Genomic DNA, 20,636 nt, shown 5'->3' on the forward strand with positions numbered 1-20,636 from the left:
GGCTAAGTCGATCTCAACAGTGAGCGAGGACTGAGAGGAGTGAGCAGGTTTAAATGGGGAAAAGGGCGAGCGCAGTGCAAATTGCTAACTAGGGTGCAGGTGTTGACGCCGAGAGGTGCACACAGGAGTGCGGCTCGTGACAGTACCCCCCATCACGGGCAGCTCTGGACGCCATAAACTGAAGGAAGATCCTGATGAGGGACTTATCCAGGATGTCCTGTTCTGGAATCCAAGATCTGTCTTCAGGGCCGTATCCTTCCCAGTCAACTAGGTACTGGCTCTGCCCCCTGTGGCAACGAGAGTCCAGAATCTTATTCATGCTAAAGGCGGCAGTGCCATCGATAAGACAGGGTGGAGGAGGCTGAGGTTGAGGTCTAGAGAGGGGAGAACAGTGGTAAGGTTTATGAAGGGAGATGTGGAAGGTTGGGTGAATTCGAAGGGTGGGAGGGAGAGCAAGACAAAAAGTAACCAGGGTGATCCTGGAAACGACCCGGAAAGGGCCAATAAAACGGGGTCCCAACTTGACAGAGGGTTGACGTAAAGACGTGTTCTTGGTAGATAGCCAGACGAACTGCCCCTTCGGAGCCTGGGAAAGGGTCTTCTGTGCTTGTTGGCTGCCCTCTAATAGTGATGTGAGGTCTTTAAAAGCGAGGACCAGGCCGTTTTCCAGAGTTTCCTGGATGTAGGTTTCTAAGGCCTTAGATTCTTGTACAGAGAGAGGGTAGATGCATCCCCTGGGAGGTAAGGTTCCTGGAATTAACTCTATAGGGCAGTCGTAAGGGCGATGCGGGGGGAGAGACAGTGCTTCCTGTTTACAAAATGCCAGATCGGCGTAAGCGGGAGGTATACTGGATGGGATATCTTGAGAGATGAGGGCGATAGAGAGTTTCTGGGGAAGTTGACAACAATGGGTAATGCAGGGCTCCAGGCAGTGTTATCATGGCAAGACCAGGAAATACGGGGATTGTGTGTTTGCAACCAGGGAAAACCAAGGATGAGTGGAAGAGACGGGGACTGGATGAGGAGGAGCTGGATCTGTTCTTGGTGAGTAATACCAATACACAGCGAGAGGGGGATCGTCTGCCATTCCACCAATCCCGGAGAGGGAGGAGCCGTCGATGGACTTGATGCGGATGGGAGGGGAGACAGGCAGCGGGGGAATCCTTAGAGAGGTGGCGAGACCGGAGTCTAGAAAGTTGCCCGCGGCACCTGAATCAACAAAAGCCAAGAGAGATTCCTGAGAACCGCCCCAGGAAAGAGTAGCAGGGAGGGAGAGCCCGGACACAGAAGGATTGAGAGTACAGAAAACTGAATTTAGCAGGGGGGTGGGCAGTGCGAGGGGGTCTGACCAGACAGGAGGCTCTGAGGTGATCGGGAGCCCCACAATAAAGACAGCATCCCTCGGAGAGTCGGCAGCTCCGTTTTCCTAGAGTAAGGCCAGAGGGGAAGGGGGAGGAAGGAGTAGCCGGAGTAGGAACGGGAGGGGCTCAGCTAGAGGCAGGGCAGAGCGGGAGGCATTCAGCCCTATGTTGCTGCAGGTGGACATCTATCTCTACGATCAGTGAAATGAAGCTCTCCAGCGTGGGCATGTGGAAGGGGAGGGGAGCCAGGTGATCCTTTAGCTCTTCGGACAGACCCCTGCAGAATTGATGAACGAGGGCCTCCTGGTTCCAACCAAGCTGGGAGGCCAGAACCTGAAAGTCATTGACATATTCCTGGAGAGGCCTTGCTCCTTGCAATAGGACTGAAAGGCGGGAGGCGGCAAAGTAGGAGGATTGGGACTGTCCGAAGGTGGCGGTCAACAATGCTTGAAATTGGGTGAGATCCAAGGCTTCCAGAGCATTCCTGGCGAGGAGACCCACAGCCCATTCCAGGGCCCGGCCAGAGAGGTAGGCTACCATGAAAGCGATTTTTTCTTGATCCGTGGGAAAGCAGTCAGGAGGGAGATTATAGGCAATCCAGCACTGCGTCAGGTAAGCCTGGCACATATTTGGATTGACATCGAAATGGTACAGGGTAGGAGGAGGCAGAGGACTGTAGGAGGCAGCAGAAACAAGGGGCAGCATGAGGTTCTGGGGTGGGTGGGAAACGAGAGACTGGGGAGCAGATCCGGAGACAAAGTTAACCAATTTGTGAACGGTGGAGCTGAGCTGATCCAGTGCCTGAGAGTGCTGAGCCAGCAGTGCCGAAGAAGAATTAGAGCCTGCGGGGTCCATCTTAGGGCTTACTGTTCTGTCACAGTAGTCTCTAGGGACTTGTGGAAGAAGTGATCAAACCCTATGCAATACCGAGAGAAATAGATGTCCAGAAATCAGAAGGGCAAAAGATGGAATGCAAGGTCGGGTAGGCAGGCTTGGTAGGGTTTCTTTAGTCAGGTCAGTATGGTATCCAAATCCAAAATCCTCTAGAGAGAGAAACGAAGGCCAAGCCGGGGACGGAGCAGGTCGGGTATCCGAAAGTCAGGTTGGTAAGGTAACCAGATCCAAAAAGCCACAAGACAAAACGAAGAAGAAGCTGGGGACGGAGCAGGGTCAGGTCAGAAAAGTATCCAAATCCAAAAGCCGCGAGACAGAGACAAAGACGTTGCCGAAGGTAAAACAGGGTCGGTATCCAGAGATCAGTTCAAAAACTACGTGCACAAGAGGAAGGCTAAGTTGATCTCAACAGTGAGCGAGGACTGCGAGGAGTGAGCGGGTTTAAATGGGGAAAAGGGCGAGCACAGTGCAAATTGCTAACTAGGGTGCAGGTGTTGATGCCGAGAGGTGCACACGGGAGTGCGGCTCGTGACAGTACCCCCCCTCACGGGCGGCTCCAGACGCCATAGACTGAAGGAAGATCCTGATGAGGGACTTATCCAGGATGCCCCATTCTGGAATCCAAGATCTGTCTTCAGGGCTGTATCCTTCCCAGTCAACTAGGTACTGGCGCTGCCTCTTGTGCCAACGAGAGTCCAGAATCTTATTCACGGTAAAGGCGGCAATGCAAATTGCTAATTAAGGCGCAGGTGTTGACGCTGAGAGGTGCAGGCGGGAGTGCGGTTCATGACAATGACACCACCACTGATGTACCAGCTCTTGATGTTGAGAGGCTGTTGGTATAACAGCCAGTCTACTGCTCTCTGCAGTATTACAATTCATTTTGAAACACTGAAGGGAAGCCTACAGCGGGTGGTCTATTTTTTTTATCCCCAGAAATGTATTCATTTATTAAGTAAACTTAAAATAAATTCCCAACAGGATCTACCACTGCACACTTTGGGCATCTACTGTATAACCTCAATGTTTGTGGTACACTGCAGTGCAAATATTTTGTAGTTTTACTGCATTTAATGAAGAAGAACACTAGTCTTAATACAGGTCTCTGTATCAATTATATCAATTCAAATACAGATGTTCTTTTATTACTGTTGTATATTTTTATGCATTAACCATTTTTCAAGCCATTTACATACAATGTTGTCAGTTCATCTGTTCTTCATTTACACAATCAACTGTTTATGTGAACTTTATCCGATCCCTTCTGCAAATGTAATTGTATTGTTACAAATATGGGGTTATGAAAAATGGTGAGTATCAGAAATCTGGCAGGCAGATTAACCAATAAGTAAATTAAATTATCATAGCCCCCAACTTGTAAAAACATTGCTAAGAATATGCTCAAGCGTTTGGTATACAAGAATCTGGATTTGTTGTTCTCTGGCGCAGCTTTGGTGAAAAAAGAAATAAATCAGACACACGAGGTTAAACAATTATTTATTAATAAGGACAATACACACCAAACAACACACAACATAAACATACAACATACTGTATAAGTTACGGTATATTTACAAACTTGCAAACAAGGCATCTCGAAGTCTTATATTCTCAGAAACCTAAAAACCCCACACCGCTACCAAGTATTCAAATCCTACTTTATACCTACAAAGAGAAGCGATAATGCTGCCTTCTAAACTAAATAGAATACAACCTATAGTTAAATCTTTCTCTCTATAAATCAGGATGCTACAAAGTGAATGGGAAACCTACTGTATCTTTTTATTCCAAAAATGCATCCACTTAGCAGGAGATTCTATTTTAGGGATTCTCTATGCAGAAAATGCAGAAAATGAGAGTTTCTTAAAACCAACAGAATGGCAAGCTCTCTTAAGCAGGTTGGATACTTAAATCTGGACTTAAAGGCTGATCAGAACAAGGAGCATCCAGCTTCTGTCTTTCTCTCTTCTCCTCTCTTGCCTTTCCCCTTCTGTCTTCCTCTCTTCTCCTCTTTTCCCTGCACTTTTCCGGCTTTTATCCTGTTTTCCAGGACTGTTGATGACACTCTTAACAATTTACCAAGAACTTAATTAAAGTAAGCAAAGGTAAACTCTATTATTGCTTTGATCTCTGAATCTCAGACCCCTGAATTTCAGCAAACAACTTGCTTTGAATCTCCTGAGAATTGGACACTGGCCAGGTGCTGACCACTACACCTTACATCATGACACCTCAATTACCATAACAGTATCATGAACTAATATCTGCTTGTGTCAATCACTGCTGTTACTTGCTAAAAGTACTCCACGAAGTTATTTACATATGGTCAGCCTTTACTAAACCCATGAAGATATTTGCTAACGCAATTATTACCATTTAAAAATTGTTAAAAAGACATAGTTCTTATTATATACAAAACATACTCTCTATGTTTTGTGAATGGGTGTAACATCTGTGAATACCTAATTGGTTGGCACAATCCCTTATTTGAGTGACCACTGAAAGACTGCAGCTAGTGGCTTATGGATAACATCTCTCCTTTCTTTGGGAATGAATGGGGAAATATTACCTGGCTCTGCTGATTTATTTATTGTAATTGTTTTCAATCCCTGTAACATGTCAGCCTCTATTGTACTGAAATTGCTTATACTGTGCACATTTTTAATTTTATCCTGAAGCATGTTATAATTATCTCACAAAATATTTGTTATTTCTATTTACAGTTTATTTATTTCCTGTTAAAGCTTTAACCTTATAATTTAGTGTTAATTTTGTTATTATAATACTCAATGACCTTTCTTAGCTTTGACCTCCGGTAACCAGCCCCCACTTGTCATGTGCATGAATGCCAAGGTAACCCTTTCAATGGCCACTCAACTCTGGTAACTCATGATTTCCTAGCTACACAAATTTAAGAGACTTTGGATGTAGTTAAGAGAACCAGCTCACTTCAGTGTCAGACACTTTGCCTTCAATGACTTACCAATGACTAACTAATGGAAGTTGTGTTATAAATTAAAACAATGTCCTTAAAATCTACAACCATGAACCACAACCTAGGTCATAAACCATAGTACCAAATACAGAAGCCTAAACAGTAAATAACCCTTAAGTGAAAACACACCAGCAACCACCACCATAAACCATAATTATAACTATCATCCATAACCACACAATCTTATCACTAAATCTATATGCCATCAGTCTGTACCATATAAATAACCAACTTATGTTTCTTCTTTAGGACAACTACAAATTTACTCTTTAAAACATAACACGAGTGTACTTTAGGAGTGTTGGTTCTCTATCCTAGATAAACTTTCAGCAACCCACTGAGGCCAGGGCTGTCTTTCCCAGGCCACTGAAAGGAGTACACCGAGCAACCAACTCTATGCAACCTGAGGGCCTCTACACATGAAGTGGAATTAGGCTTAGCAGTCTTCTCTTTTACAATCTGCTGCCTTTGGGATTTGTAATCAATAACTGTCTTCCATTTTGGGGAAGTGAAATCTAGCCCTATTTGTTTCACTTGATCTTTACCTAACCAGTAATAACCATAACCATTTATTGAAATCGGAACCTGATTAACAACTAATATTAGCAGTGTGATCCTTACTCCCCTGATTCTGTGTATCAGGGATGTTAAACATAACCCTTACCTGTGCCAAGTCTGCTACTACTTTACCTGAATCCTCTCAATTAATGATGGGAAAATTTCTACACAAAAATGGCTTCCACCTATGATCTACATCTCCATATTAACCAAAGCCAAGAAGAATTCCTAGTTTTTGGAGCTAACGCAATGGGGAGACCTAACGTTTATACCTCCTCTCCCAGTCTTCCCTTTCCACACTGGAGCCAAGCTACTCATTGGAGAATGCTCTGCAGGTGGAGGTTAGGCATATCCCTTGGGAGAGCCAACCCTGCTTCTCCCTTCAGCCACCGAGCCTAACCAGCCATGTCTAACTTTAACAGTCTAACCCTCCACAACTGACAGACAGCTGTTAACCTTCTAATCACAGATTTTCTCTCTCTCCAGAGATGGATGTTAAACTGGTCACTCTCACTACTGATGTTTTTGTAGGTGTTTCTCTCTGTGAGTGTGTCTGTGTATCTGTCTCAAACCCTTTTCAAAGAGACCTCTTAAAATGTGTCACCTGCAGCAGGGTGCTATGTTGTTCGCAAGTGCAAGTGTGTGCGCTTAACTCCCCCACTGTTGCCCTGTTACACTTCCATAGCAGTATTTCTTTTGGATAATCTGTTTGAATGTTCTTTTCTTTAGTCTCCTTTAGATAAATTAAAGAGTGCTATCATTCTTCAGATGTTTTCTTATTTGAACTGTTAAACCATTTAAGTCACTGATTGGCAGATTTCCATTTTGTAAATTTTAGGAGGTATTTGCTTTGTGCCTGAAAAGGTATCCTTTCCAAATGTGACCACCCACACTGTACTGCATCTGTACGTGTTTCATCTACTTCTATTTCTCTTAATCTCTCCACCATCACTTTGATTTGGAATTTCCTAAAATTGTAAACCATTAATCTTGACTGTACAAACCAGGGTTAAAATTTTAGTTAAATGAACTTTATGAACATTTTGATTACAGCTTCGTAACTCCTCTGTAATTCTCTCACTTTTGTCTAGCTAACACTGTCCAGGTCATTAATAAAGACAAGATCAAGACAAATATTTACTCTTGTCAGATTCTGAACAAACGGGGTTACATAACAGGCATTAGTCATTTCTACCATTTCAGTTCCTGACCTCCCAGTTATGCCTTCTCAAGCTAAATAATAAAAATACAAAGTCCATGAGATCTTGCTATATGCATTCCATAGTTGTGTGAATGTGTTTGGTTTTCTGTAGTTCCTATTACTATGCCTTTTGACTTCATTTTCACTTCTCTGACCCATGTAGACCCTTTCTTTTTGTCTGCATTTTCAAGTCTTCAGATGTTTCTTGATATATACAACTCTTCTACTCCATCTGTTTCACCTATCTTTACAGAAAACACTACACCCACTTATATTATACAGTATTAATCAGTATAGGATCTTTGCTGGCTGCCCTATCTTTCTTACACCCGAAGAAGGCTCCACAGCTGAAACATTGTGTTTCCTTTCTTCTCTTTTCAGCATGGAGTAGAGCTATTACTTGTTCCTTTACAGTATGAATCACTGTCACTCTTTCTTTGTCACATTTCAACAATATCATAGTTATCTATTGTTGTTCTTACCACTTTTTGTAAGAAAAGTTCAGCAAGTTAGATGCAAAATTTAATTGGGATTTTAATTGAATTGTTTCACTTTTTATCCATTTAATGTTGCCTTTCTGTTTCAAATTCTGCTTCATTTTATCAAAGGTTAAATGGTTTAGAACTTTTATGTACATACTCGATTCCAGTTCCCTCTTCATTTAATGTGATAATGTGTAAATATAGTCTGGCCTTACTGTATAGGTAGAGTACATCTATATCACATGGACAATGTCTGCCATGTATCTATCCTTTTTGTTTTCATTTATCTTATTTTGTATTACATTAGTAATTAGTAAAAGTTATTTGTATTTTTATAGCAGTTTTCATCACAAAAAGCAAGTGTTTTACACATAGAAAGTTACACAGATCATATACCACAGAAATGCTTCACCAATTGAAATAAGGGTTCAATAGAATTTAGGGTCTCTTTTGCTTGGTCAGGTCCCTTGCAAGCCCAGGCTTTTCTGAATCCATGTTTAACCCTGCTTTCAGTGCCATGCAATGTTAAATGACCAAAAAGTCAAGATCCTGGCATGACAACTCATCTGAAGAAAAAACTGTCCCTGGTCTCATATGGTAGCTTAATGGTGGTTTGGAAATTGTGATCGGAGAGAAGAGTAAACTCACCAACACCACTTGAGGCTGTATCTTGGTTTATTTGGGGATTTCCACAATGCTGATAATTTTTTATTCAAATGACATATGATTACTCTTTTTTCATATCTATGCTTAACATTTTACAAAGCCAGAGGTGAAAAAGACTTTCAACAGCAACAACAGCAAAATCAGCTTATGTAAGTAAATAAGTTTAACTTGTGAGAAACAAATTGCAAATATTCAATTGAAGCTACTTCTTAGATCAAGTAAGGGTTCAATTATTGAATTAAGGCAGAATGGAATGAAAACCAGCAGGTGTGTGGGTCACAAGGACCAGGATTGGGAACCACGGTTCTAGGTGAAAGCTCTAGCAATTCTGCTCAGTACATTAGCTGCATGGGAGTTTGTCTTGCACTTGGCCTTATAGACTGAAGAGGAGGAAAGTACCAGAGAGGCTCGCACAAGCAACAACATCTGGAATAGCAGTCAGCGGTGAGGAAAAGAAATGTAATAGAATCATAACTCATTTTTATGGCTGAAAGTAACATTAAGTAAAAAAAAGTTAGATGACCGATATTGGAGAAGGAAGAAAGTCCGGAATAATTCAAATATTCTGATGTCTAGAAAGCAATTTGAGAGCCTTCTCGATGAAAAGAGAAACTGCACATTGAAATAGAAATGAGAGCTTCTGTAGTACTAAACAAATGAGAACGACTTACCATTCATTAGTATTTTTTAAATTCAATTAGCAACGTGTAAATCCATGCAAGTCCTTCTGACTGCAATCATTAAATTAAGGGAATATCAGACTGTTGAGAACATTCAATTATGGAATGAATGCAATTTAATTTGAGGTAATTTCAATAACGTATTTGTAAACAGAGTGACACAGAAGGCAAATTTAACTTGCTCTGCTTCTAATGACTTTAACAAGCCCATAAAGCTTTTATATGTCCCTGTTCAAGAGGCAGCCTAGACCACTAGAGCAGTGTGGGAATGTGGAAAATTCTGTTTCCATCAATGTCTAGTCAGGCGGTAAACGCGGTGGATGACATTTTACTGCATGGAGGAAGTTATTTAGCCTCAGGGGTGTTTTTAGAGGGTTCTGAAATGTTCAGAATGCACACAGTTTGTGGAAAGGGTTGCTACTAGCCAGCTTTGAATTTTATTTTCACAGCAGTTATTCTGACTTTAATATTTTTCTTCTGCTTATAAAATGCATGCTCAGGTGAATATAAATCTAGAGATTGACTTGGCCAGTCTAAGATTCCCATTTTTTTATCCTTATGAAATGTTTAATTTAATTGGCTTTATGCTTTTGTATATTCTCACGGATCATGGTGAAACTCCACCCAATATTTCTGGAGGTGTTGATGTCTACAGTACATAAACAGATAAAATGTTTCTTTAAACTTAAGAATTCATTTGGTTGCTGCCATTATTAGTTACACTATCAACAAAGATAATTGATACAATTCCAGAGCCAGCCATGTATTCCCAAGCTATGACATTAATTTCACTAGGCTTCACAAATGAGCATCCTTTATAGCATCCATTGTTTGTCCACACACTTACAGTACCTTTCCACTATGTTTATCTTGGTCTTAACTATCCATTAATCATTCTAATATCTATCTGTGCTCATGTGCAGCATTTCACATTTCAAATCTGCCTATTCTGTTCTTTATGCCGATGAGAGGTTTACAGCTTGAAGAGCAGGTTTTGTAATTACTTTTGTCTCAAACTTTGCAAACTGAAGATTTTGATACTTTCACCCCTGACCTCAAGAAGTTGTTAGTAACAGTTGTTTTAGACAGCTCTGATAATTGTACTGTCATCAGCTGCAGATGGTTTTCTTGGAAACCCATTCTTGGCTGATTGTAAATTGTACCTGCAGTTTTTTTTCTTCTCTATATTCAAATTGATTGATTTTTGGAATGTCCAAATTCTATGCCATGGTTCTGTTTTTTTTTTTTAGTTTTTCATGTCTTTACCTTCATGATTGTCTACTTTTCTTTATCATCAATTTATTTGTTTTTCATTTTGAATTGTTCTGTTTTTATTTCATTTTACGGTGATTAATAGTGAATATATTACATTTTAGATTGCAGTGCCTCAATAATTTGGGTGGGGTTAAACCAGGAAACTATTTCACACTCAGTACGGAAATGAGCACACGAGCTCACAGTCAGAAACTCATTTAGGGAGGAGTTCAGGAAATCCTTCTTTACACAATGAGCTGTTGGAACCTAAAACAGGCTTTGAAGCTAAGTAACTGAAGGAGAAGCTCTGTGCACCTTTAAACAAATGGCTGAACATTTAGTTTAACTTAACTACTAAACTACTAAATTAAACTTTTAAGCATGAGATTTAGAAAGTTGAGCTTTCATCTATTATAATTATATAAGGTAGAAAATTTATTGTTACAACAATACTGGCTGGCCAGCTCGCTCCATTCTCTCACAACCCTTTGTGTGAAGAATTACTATCTGTTCTGTTTTAGTTGCAATTCCCCATAGTTTTCATTTTTTCTGGCTCAAGGTTCACTATTAATACTGAAGACATTAAGTTGACTGACTTTAGAAAGGCTTTTGGGATGCCTGAATCAAGTCCCCTAGTCCCCTACTTATTTTTGTTCAATTTTAAATTCTCTTTTAGCATAATGTCCAATATACTGTAGGACATCTAAGAATAGCCCTTTCATATTTGTAACAATACATTTCCTAACTTATATAATTAAAATAGATGGAACATCAGCTTTCTAAATCTTATGCTTAAACCTTTAATAACATTGTAGAATTTCACTCAGTCTAAACTGATATAATATTCAATTCAACTTGTTGCTGCATGACAGTATTTGAGTTTGAAACAATAGGATAATAGCCACGTTTCAAATAATTATTTCACTGTTACTGATTTACTGCCAAGTTACTTATTGTGAAAACATTGAATTGTAATCTCTTAAATGTTTATTAAATATGGAATTTTACCTTTGGTTTAAAGTAAGAAAAAGTTAATGGGAATCTCACACCACAGCACAGACTAAATCACAAATTCATCCCTACATGCCAGTTTCAAAATTCTGTACCACTATTGTTCTTTTTTGGCAGCTTTCGACGGGATGCATGTGGGAAGTTTCCGGAAGAAGCATTCCTTCAAAAGACCCCTTTTAAATTAGTTGTCACATGTACTTTTGTAAGCGCACCAGCCTCAGCCCAAAGAGACCACCAGTCCCATCACAGGAAAATACCAGTGACCTAGAACAGAAGATCTGAATAGCTTAAGGACCTAATGTCACCATTCTTTTTAATGTTAAAAGAAGGTGGGTGGAAATATTCATTTAATATGCGCCATCTTCTCTGCTGCTATTTTGTTCCAATGGTGCTCTATTCTGATTCAATGAAGTTTGTATTTTAATAGTGGAATACAATATTTTTTAGCATTGCTTTCTTCAAATCTAATGCTCAGCAAGAATGAGCATTAACTACAGAAATTCTTATCTATGTTAAATAATTGTATGAACTAGAGGGGAGCAGCTCAATAAAATGCTTAAGCGTTAGATAAAATTTGAGGCTTGTGAGTTGTTTGTATACTCTGGCACAGCTCCGGTGAAAGAGTATAGTGTAATGGTTATCACGTTCGCCTCACATGCAAAAGGTCCCTGGTTCATAACCAGGTGGAAACAAGCAAGCTTCGGGTGGAGTGATGGCACTGTGGTTAAGGATCTGTGTCTGTAGCTGCAAGGTTGTAGGTTCAAATCCTGTGGCTGGCAGAGGAATCCTTCTCCCTTGAGCCCCTGAACAAGGCCCTTAACCCAGCTGCTCCAGGTGTGTTGTATAAATGGCTGACCCAGTGCTCTGACCCCAAGCATCTCTCTCCCTGCCTGTATGTCTCATGGAGAGCAAGCTGTGTTATGTGAAAAGACAAATTCCTCATGTAAGAAGTTGCATATGGCTAATAAAGTGATCTTATCTAATTAACCAGGGTAAATTGCCAGAAAACACTCTTTGATCATCTGTGTTTACCTGTCTCCTGAAATGATACCATTTGTTTCACAGTTTGTGAATAAGGTGAATTATAGATTTTATGACCACCACTAGCTTAAACAATTTTGTTAATAAAAAACAAATTCTCTTTATAAACACAAGCAAAGACAGATGAAATACTGAATAATTCACTCCTGTACTTTTCTGTACACTCTAGTGTTTTCTAAATGAGTAAGGAAAGTTTAACTCCAAGTGCTTAACACTTTGTACTTAGATTGCTAAATGCATAACAGTGATCCCTATGATATGATTTTTGCCATTGTCTAATATAGTTTGTACTGACTTTGGTCCTGTCTTAAAAGACTAACAGTGTATTCATTTTATTTTTTTTGCTTAATAATAAAAAAAAAACATCTGTATGCGGGAAAGGTGGCCCAGTGGTTAGCCACTGCAGCACTGAGGCCCTGGGACTAGTTACAGACTTGGGGTGCTCTCTGTCACGAACACTAACCCCTCCTCTTAAGGGCACTCCAGCTCTTCCTTGTTCTGCCCCATTGTCTGCACCTGTTCCCTATTCCCGCTCCCCCTTAAAAGCCAGACGCGGACCTTACTCCTGGTTCCTCATTGATTTCCGCATCGTGAGAGCCCGGGGTCCTGCTGCGTCTGGCTCCGTTATGGTTTTAACTTTCTGTTCCTGATCCCCTGCTCCGCCGGTCCCGACCCGGCTCATGGTTTTAATCCCTGGATGGATCTCCTGGCTTTGGACTCTTCTCTCCCGTTTGGATTCCCCGTTTGGATTTTGGCTTTGTTTGTTCGCCCGGACTCACTTACCCAGGAATTTTAAAAAATGCAGACCAATTCAACACAACTACAATTATGTATATATCTCGTGTACAGTGTCACAAAATTTTCAGAGTTTTACAAGAGAACCACATCTGTGACCCAAAAATTCCTTTTAGCCTCTAAATCTAAACAAAAAAAGCTTTCAAACTTTAGAAATAGGTCAAAAGGTTCATTATTTGTTGTTCAAGTCATTTGCTTTTTCTCATTTCCCCCACTATCCAAAGATATTTTTTAAAGTTTTGAATAAAGATGTAATGCAGATCTTAACTGTATATATATTATGTAGTTGTCCCATAATTTATTTGTTTTGGTTGGAAAAAAATCAAGCTGAATATCAGAATTTAAAAATAAAAGGTCATATTTTACAGGCACATTTAACATTTAACATTGTGCTGCCATTCCCCCCCTCCCCCTGAATAATTAGCTGGAAAAGACCAGACTGGGCATTGGACAGTATGGGGCAGTGATGGTCCCTCATATACTTCTGGGCCAACCCAGGGGTATTTGTAATTACTGCTACACAGCTTGTTATTGCTACGTTCCCCAGGGGCCTTTTAAGTGTTACAAAAGTGCCATGCTCCACTTAGAGGGCCAAAGAAGATGACTGGCTAGGTGACGGAATGAAAAGAGAAAGCAGAAGGTTCTGAAGAACAGCAGATCAGGGAATATGTTCAGGCTATTATTTTTTGTTATCTGATTTCCCTCTGCACTGCAAATAAATGCTCTAATTCACCTATATTGCCATCCCGGAGAAGTCCAGGAGGCCAAGCAAAGTGATGAGAGTTAGGGAGGGACAGCTGAAGAAGTTAAGTGCTTCGTTTTCTGTTATCTGATTTTTTTTTACCTACAGTATATTGCCATCCCTATGTGTGTCTATCGCTTGAACTTGGTTACTGTAAAGAGGACAGCAGTCACCTTTCTTGGAGGTGTCGAACCTGATAGAAACTGAGCCCTAACGTATTATTAGGTTTATTATATAGTACACTTTAATATTATCATTTGAATCCACTTAGCTTCTCCCTAAATATACACAAATTCTAAAACAGATCTATACAAAAAGAATTACATACTGCAAAAGAAAGCAACACTACATGGACTAGAATAGATTTGTTATTTTTCTGAAATATAATATTTTCAGATAACCATAGTTTCTGAGGCTAAGAAATTGGATGAAGGTACTAACAAAGAAGCACAATCTTGATGAGGGTGCCAATGTAAGTTTTGGTGACTATTTTCATGTAGCTTTTTTGCTTCAAGAAGCAGATCTTTAAGAAGAGAGACTGTTTTTTAGCTCTGTTCACAGGACACTGAATCGTTCTTTATATGAATTCCAAAGCAGAAAAGTAAGCTGATTGTTTCATCCTCACATTTTTGTAGAACACAAAACATATTATTAATTAGAGTTTTCCTTGAATTTTCTCAAGATGGATTGGCAGACACTGCCACCTCAGACCTCTAAGATCTGATTCTGCACTTTTAGCTGTCTTGATAAAAAAGCTTTAGGTTGTATCAGTAAAATGTGAAACATTATCATCCTTTCATCACTTAGTTAACTTTTTCCATAATGTTTATATGACCACTTTTCATTTTCTCATTTTACTAATCTTTATTTTATATAGCACGTTTCATGATCTCAAAGAAGGGATTCCAGTCCTTTGCAGGGCACTCACAGCCACAGAAACTCTCACACCAGGGCCAATTTTCCAGGAAGGCAATCAACCTACCAGCTACCAGAATGTCTTTTGACTGCAGTTGCAAACTGGAGCACCTGATGGAAACCAATGTGAATAATAGGAGAACATACAAACTCCATGCAGACCTCCCCAGGTCCAGAATTGTAACAGCAGAACAGCAAGCACAGTTTGTTATGGCAGCTGAGAGAAGACCAGAATCCAATAAGCACAAACAACATATACAGTAGGTGTATACAGCTGTATACAGAGATAACAGCTCACTGATGCCTTAAGGAACCAAATCATTATAAAGGTTCAGGATAAGTTCATAACCATTTTAATCTTGCCTTGACTGCAATTGTTGTTCTCGGTTGCAGCTTGCTGACTGAAACCTATGAGGCTATCAAGGGCCAATGTACAGTTTTCCTGGGCTGATTTAGTGCAGCTGTTTTCTGTCATCCCTGAGGGCTTATATATAAAAAGACTGTGGCAGAAACAGCTCTACTGTAGGTCTGTTGTTGGAGACCATAAAATGGCGAAGTGGGAGCAAAAGTGATGAAATTCTAAAAGTAAAGCTTGCAGAGTAAAAGAAATAAAAAAAAATTCAAATTGTGTTTTGGTCAGTCAGCGAAGGGATTAACCCAAGGACTAGTAGACAGGACTTGCAGAATAAGAAACAAATACTACTGGGAGTTAAGATTTAGTTTTTCCTGTTTTATTTATTTACTAATCTAATCTTGGATTTTGGTAAAAGTTCAGTCATTGTCAAAAAATCTGCAAGACTTCTTCTTTTACTACAGGACAAGTGAAAGAATGCTCCTGTGGTGATATCTATCCACAAGGTGTCACATTATGCATGTAGTTTAAGTTAAGCGGCTGAGTTCTGATCATTGCCACATCTTAATAGCACATTTGAATACACCAGCACCCAGTGCATTACAACAATAAAAAAGCATGCACTAGTTTTTTTGCATTACATTTGGATAGATGTGTATGAATATGTGTCCCAGAATGGTAATCCCTAAATTCCGAAACTATTGTAGTGCTTTCGGGTTCACGTGGGTATGCGCCCTCGCCACTCCCGCCTCAGGTCAGCCCTCTACCGCTGGGGCTCGAACCCGGGCCTCTGGCGTCACTCAACAGGGAACCAGTTAAAGGAAGATCTCCCCTTTTCTCTTGCTTTTCACAGGGAATGGCAGTGACGTCACCGTGTTGGCAAGCTGGCTCACACAACCTGTAATGTCGGCTGTATGCGTTACACCATGTTGTCTTTGTGCCGAATATCTAATCATTATAAAGGGTGCTAGGACCGTTCCTCCCATCCCTTTATAATGATTAGTATACCCACAGACCAGACAAGTCAGTTAGTTTTGATTAAGTGTCACCCTGTCTACCCAACATCCAGAGCCCATGATATAAAAATCTCTCCAAGGGGCACTCATTACAGACCAGCACAAACACCTCATGGACCCCAGTCACCACAACAAATATTCCAAAAGAATGAGGTCCAGCAAGTAGTTCTGTCCTCCATATAGTTCCTTTGGTGGTACTTAGGCATCTTATTCAGTCCTGGGTGTTTTGAACAAAGTGTCCTTAGTTTTGGGTAGAGGAGGGAGAAAGTTGATGGTGCATCATCTTTCTGATGGTCCTTTGCACTTAGTCCTTGGTATTCTAGTTAAGTTCTCTTCTGGGTCCAACAGCAGCAATCACTCTCGACATCCTTTCTTCTCCAAAGTCCTGAGTGCTCTGGCTGGAGTTTTTTTTTAAGCCCTTTTAACTATGTCCTTTTTGGCTGGCTAATCCCACTCAGTAGGGGTTTGCCATTGTCTCAGTCAGGGGCAGGTGTGTCCAGTTGATTACAGGAGGAAGCTTGGTGAAATCATATGGGTCGTTAGAGAACTGTCAGTATGCAGATTTCCAGGTTTTTGTGGGGCCCCCTCACTCTTTGCTTCCTTTCCTGTCCCACTCTGCTCAAGGCCTGGTCCAAACCAGTTCAGCAAACATCGTGTTCCTCCATTTTTGTTAATTGCCCCCAGCCCCACTGTTTGTGTTTGAGGACTTTCATTATGGGGGAAAACAAACACTCAGAAAAATAACAAATGCATCAATGCTGACACAGTCACTGGCCCCTACAAACTCAGCCAAAAAACATGTCTTAAACCATTGACAACTCTATTTCAGGTGTATGTTTAATTAAAAAAAAAACAATGAAGATATATACAAAACTTAATTACTTAATTATAAAGATAGCTCTTATTTTACATTCTGCCAGTATTTGTCAAGTTATTAATTAATTCCTGCTAAGGATCTCCTAATTTTAAATTGCAGATGATCTTTTTGTGTCTTCTTTTCTTGAACCCCATTTATGTAAATACTTTTCCATCCTTGATCTGGCCTCCTTACTGTATGAACTAAAACACTTTTAAAGACGGTGACAGAATTACTGTGAGCAGGGGGAAACTCATGCCTGATTCTCGTTCAGGATCTAAATCATACTGGCAGATTAAACTTATCTGGCACACAAATGGACCCTGCAATGCCTCTGGAAAATGACCAGATTTGTGGGGACTTATACAAACAACCTCAATTTTCTTATTAATGTACTATTTTCTGAGCTGATAAACCATGTAAGTGTCAGTGTCCATTAAAGTTCCAGCTCTCAAAATACACTTAAATAATAAACAAAGGTAAGCTTTATTAATGCCCAATATATATATTTATTGCCTAAGGGCAGAAAATTGTTCCTGGAAGTTGTCAGCAATATTTACTTGTGTACATTAGGTCAAATATATGCACAGAGATGTTGCAATTATTGGCATAAAATGGGATTTGCTGTCTACTCAGGAAACAGCCGTCTGAATACTATTCCAGGTGACGGCTATACACTTGGTACAGACTATCCTCACCATATGTGCATCCATTAGATTTTTCATTTCCTCTTCTTAAGGCTTTTGGCTTCATCCCTTTTTTACTTGGCTCGTGCAATTCACAATAAACTAACATTCATGCCTGTAACATTCAAAATGTCCTTTACAGATTCAATAAAATTACCACTTTCCCAGATTAACACATCTGACTGATCCCTTTACGCATGATCTAATAAGAGCAAAGGGTGCCTTCTCAGAAAAGATTTTTCCTTGTGTTGTTTAAAAAAGCGATGATGGAATACGGCATTACATGGAGACAAGACATTAAAGAATGATTACAAAATGAGAACAGGATGTTCTGCTTATCAGACTTGCCGGTAAGTAGCTCTAGAAGCCAGGGGGCCTGTCGACAAGCCTGGAAACTAGAAACTCTGTTGAAGTAACAAAAATAAAAACCATGGATAGATACAATGAAACATCAAAGATCCAAAGTACTCAGACAGCTTTTCAGAGCAATAAGTGATTTATATTAACGTTAGGAGAAATGACTTTAAACGGCCAATGATCAATAAATACCAGTATCGTGAAGTGTATGCTGACTGTATGTGTCACGCCCTCTGCAGCCAGAGGGCGCTCCTTCTCTGTCCTGTCCCTAGTTTCCAGTCTGCTGTCCTTCCTGTCCCTCTCTTTCCCTTGGGCTATATATTTCTGGGTCTTGCACTCTGTCCTGGCTCAGCATTGACGTTTGGATGTCCTGAGACCCGCCTAGCACCAGGGCGCCCCACGTCCGCTCCCTGAGGGCATAGGTTTCTATACGGCATTCCTGAACTCTTTGCACTATGAGCCCGGGCCTTTTTCCCGTCTCGCCGCTACGCATATGGGTCTTTTTCCGCTCTCCTGCTCCCCACGGTTAGTCCCTTTGGACGTCCGTGACAGTATGGAGAAAAAGAAGGCTGTGTGATCAGCCTGCACCTGCTGTCCTGGAAGAGATGGAAACGAATGACAGATGTCTAGAGCAAGTGGATACTTCCCAGCTTAGACAGTTGGAGTGATCACTGTACGATCACTGAGTGAATGTGGAAAAAAGATCACTTTTAATTACAGTTGTATTTTGCATTGTTTCTTTTGCACTGTTTAATATGCTCTGGGGTGCTATTAAAATTCCTGCTATTCTCAGAACCTGCTACAGCAACAATGCTAAAACTATTTCTAGATATTCGGTTAATGTTAAATATAAATGTTTCTCTCTTAGTGCCTTTTAGTGCTAGAAATATCCGTTAATGGTACAAGGCTATATTTTTATTCGTCGGTCTACCTGCTAATTATTTAACCCAATTCACCCTTAAATCTCCTGGAGACTATGCTTCAGATTCATACTAATTCATACTAATAATGATCCTTTACTATTGTATTTTTCAGGCTCTAAAGCAAGATCTATAATATATTAAAATGTATGGCAAAGAAACAATTGTTCCACATTAGAATTTTGATGTGTAACCAGGGAACTAATTGATCATAGTGAAGCATTTTGTTAAATAAAAAGTATTGTGCTTTAGAAGAAAAGTTTAAAATATAATTTGCATGACACACTAACAGTGTTAGAGCCACCTTCGTGGTTCAAATGTCATTGCCCAGTAGTGTGTGCTTACTGTTTGTTTAGAAAGCCTGTAGAATGTGTCACAACCCTGTCTTCTGAGATTCTGCACCTCTAGGCTGATTGAGTATTATAAAAGCAACTGGGAGGAAAGGGTCTGTGTCTAGGCTCTAGCTCAGGGTGTGCAAGGTCGTTTACAGGACTGTGGGCGTTAGGGAGGATTAAGAAAATTCAGTTAAGGCTGTACTGTGGGACATCACAGGTTCTGGACAGGCAGTCTGTGTGGTAATTCGCCAGGTTCAACTGCACTGAAGTGTGCTTCAGAGGAACAGGGCTGGCTTGCTAGACAAAATTTTTGGCACTAGAGGAATAGGGCATTATTTGGCAAGATGGCAGCATATCTTCTTCCTGTGGTTAAGGGAGAGCAGACTAAAGTGCGCAGAGAAATTATTCCAAGTACTTTATATGTCTTATCATCACAATGCTGACAGGCTTGGAGAGAACAGAGATGGCAAAGAGATGTCAAAGAGGATCAGCCAGGAAAGTAAGTGATTAGTGAAGGTCTGGTGCTTGAGTGAAGTGAAGAGGGAGAATTGGGTGACACGGAGGTAATCAAATTGAATACTCCAGTGCCTGGTGAATAATAAGGAGTGAAAAGTTCTTGAGAAGATCTAGTGAGTGCAATGAGCACATGTGTAAGGAGACCAAGGGAAGACCATCATAAAAGTAAAATGCCTGTACAGACAAGTGGGGGCCAATGTAGGGGAGCTAGATTCCCGGAAGGGGTCTGAGAGAACAGAAAAGACCACTAAAAATGAAAAACCTAAAGTGGCACTCTAAAGTAGCATGTTCAAGGAGTGTGTGCCAGTCTGCCACACAGGGGGTTTCAGGTATTCTGTTCTGAAAATAAAATGAAATATTCTTTTCTGCAACTGATTTTAATAGAGAGTGAGGGATGAGCAAAACATGTTTTTCTGTTTGCTGAAGCTATTAAGCAGTATTTATGAAACACAGCAATAAAAAATGTTTGGTAGGGGTAATTGAAGGCAGGAAGTTTCTGTAAATTGAATAATGTTTATACAGTATATTCCAATTATTATTTGGAGTGTTATCAAGTAGGTAGCTGCGTCAGCATGCGTAAGCTGCAAAGGAACAAGTAAAGGTTTATTCCATGCTGAAAAGAGGAGAAAGGAAACACACAGTTTCCGCTCTGGAGCCATCTTTGGGTGTGTCACGGATAATACAGACTCAGTGTGGTGAGTTTGAAAGTTTGTTATCAGGCAATAGACAATCATGGTCGCAGTCAGCAGAGTGAGCAAGTTCCATAAGCACTGCTGGTGATTGGTTGTGACTTCATCTGTAGTGTCCTTCCCAACCCTACAGGTTCTTCATTGATTGGTCATCTTTCAATGATTGACAGTGTTCTCCAGCTAGGGTCCCTCTCTAGATGGTTCCCCCGCTTGATGTGGCTTCACAACTGGAGGTATCAAGATAAACCCAATTTGTGACATCCTGGTTCATGTTAGAGTCAGGACTGTTGCTGATCAGAGAGGCCCTCTTGAGA

The 20,636-nt window shown here is 40.5% G+C and overlaps 1 protein-coding gene across 7 annotated transcripts in view; it reads right to left on the bottom strand.

The window, feature by feature from the left end:
- Positions 1-20,636, bottom strand: part of LOC148674726 (uncharacterized) — a 93,037-nt gene that overhangs the window by 25,844 nt on the left and 46,557 nt on the right. For 4 of the 7 annotated variants that reach the window (XR_015935373.1, XR_015935374.1, XR_015935377.1 and 1 more), the window contains exon 4: positions 19,519-20,549. The exons of 2 other annotated variants lie outside the window; for them this stretch is intronic. The gene's annotated coding sequence lies outside the window, so the exon portion shown is untranslated. Of the gene's footprint in view, positions 1-146; positions 288-19,518; positions 20,550-20,636 lie in introns of those variants that run through there. One more of the 7 variants, XR_015935378.1, reaches the window with a different exon arrangement.

The sequence above is a fragment of the Lepisosteus platostomus genome, chromosome 3 (genome assembly GCF_059453375.1).
Source record: "Lepisosteus platostomus isolate fLepPlt1 chromosome 3, fLepPlt1.hap1, whole genome shotgun sequence".
NCBI lineage: Eukaryota > Metazoa > Chordata > Actinopteri > Semionotiformes > Lepisosteidae > Lepisosteus > Lepisosteus platostomus.